Raw genomic sequence first — 1,977 nt, forward strand, 5'->3', positions numbered from 1 at the left:
ACCAGCCGCCCTGCAACGGCGCCGAGAGGGCGGCCCGTCAGGCGGAGACGGCGCGGAGCACCTTAACTCCCGAGGCAGGGAGGCGCCGCGGAAGCGAAGGCCTCCTGCCAGCGCGTGCGTGCGCGTACCTATGTCTTGCACAGGCGCAACATCTCACACCGAGGGGCTCAGCGCTGGGGCCTCCCCTTGGGCTTGTCCCCTCTGCCAGCTGCGGTGATGGCAGCCCCGCAGCGGGGACGTGGGCCAAGGGACAGGGCAGTGAGCGCCACGGAAAGGAGAATTAGCAGCAGATCAAACCAGCTGCATCGCAGGCTAATTCCCCTCACCTGCCTGTGACGACCCAAAGCACAGACTCTGCTACGAACCCAGCACCGGGGCATTCAAGCCATGCGGGGTTTCAGGTGGAGCCAATTCACCATCCCTGGAGAGGCTGCAGGTCACCGGGACCTATATATAAGCCAAATGCAGCCCCAGAGCATGGGGAATTGGAGGTGGCATGGAGGGGCTCTGGAGGACTCTGTTAAATGCAAGCCCCGTGCTGAGGTGCACTAGCGAGCAGTGCTGGAGGGGAGCTGGGCCCACCTTGGCGGTGCTGCAGAAGGTAGGACGTGGTTACAGCTCTTRAAGGAGCTAAATGAAATCCTGACTGATGCCTGTTAAAGGCACTTCTGGCCTTTGCTGWGTGGCTTCTCCTGCTTGTGTCAGCCCAGTGTGCCGGGCTGGGCAGTGCCTGTGACCTCAGGTAGCTGGGGAGGGCTGTGCCTCGGTGGGATGAGCTGGGGAGCAAATCTCAGCCCGAGCACTGGCAACAGGTCGGTGCTCTGCTGCGATGCCCTGCTGCTTCCCTGGGGTTCAGGCTCTGGCTGCTGGGGGAAGAAAATCGGCTGTGACAGTGATGGGAGCAATCTGTGGGAATTGCAGTGTCAGATGTCAACTCGGATCAGCTAGGAGAAAGGGGGAAAGCCAGGCAAAGCTCAAAATCCGCTGCAGTAGAAATGGGGCTGGGCTCTCAGCAGGGTACGTGCAAAGAAGACGCAGCTCGTACAGGGTGCTTGAGGCACTGAGCTCCTGTGGAGCACTGAATGTGGCARGAAACCCTCCCTAGGAGAGTCCAGAGAGGAGCTAATGGACACAGAGCGTTTTGGGGATGTCCATCGTGAGCATGCRAAGCCCCTCGTGGGTCTGTTTCAGCTGGATTAAAAAATAATCCTCCAAAGTGAACTAGAGAAACGAGCAGCTCTGGTTGTGGGTGCAGGTTCACACCTGTGTGAATGAGGTCTGACCTGTGTTTGTGGGGAGATGTTGGACAGCGGAGCAGGTCTCCTGGCCACCGGGGCCAACTTGCATTGGCATTTTGAAGGTAACGGGCGCTTATCTCAAGGTGCGACCTAGCTGGTCTGATGGCCCGGCCAAGCTGGCGCGCAGCTTGGGGGACCCATGCTGAGCACCTTAAACGGGGTGCCTTGGCGGAGGGCAGCGATCTGCCGGGGGGCTCTCGGGGCCGGCCCGGGGTTGGGGCAGGACTGGCAAGCTCAGCCCCGCGTGTGCGTTGGATGGGGCGAACGGAGACAGGGCGTTGCTGGGGCCGCAGCTCGGCGGAGCAGGGCCAGACTGCTTCCCACCTCGCCTGATCTCTGGAGCCCCGCGAAGCCCGCTGAACCCGAGGGCTTGTTCTACCTACGCGGTGGCTTCGTGCTTCATCTCTAGGCTCTCCTGCGAGGTAAAACCGCTGTAAGCGGCAGGAGGTGAGGAAGGGGCCGGCAGCGCCCGGCCGCGGGGGAGGCGGGCACCAGCGCGTCCCCAGACAAGGCTCGGGCCGAGGAGCTGTGGCGGGGCAGGGCGCGGGGGGGAGACGCCGGGTCTCCCACTGGCAGGGATTCGCTTCCATTCCCAGTAACAAACGCTGGGCCGAGGGGAAGGTGGGCCGGGAGCCGCAGCACTCGTGCCTGCTGAGCAGACACCAGCCCCGCATTCCCC

This window comes from Rhea americana, unplaced genomic scaffold (genome assembly GCF_003343005.1).
Source record: "Rhea americana isolate MKP2758 unplaced genomic scaffold, rheAme1 scaffold_151, whole genome shotgun sequence".
NCBI lineage: Eukaryota > Metazoa > Chordata > Aves > Rheiformes > Rheidae > Rhea > Rhea americana.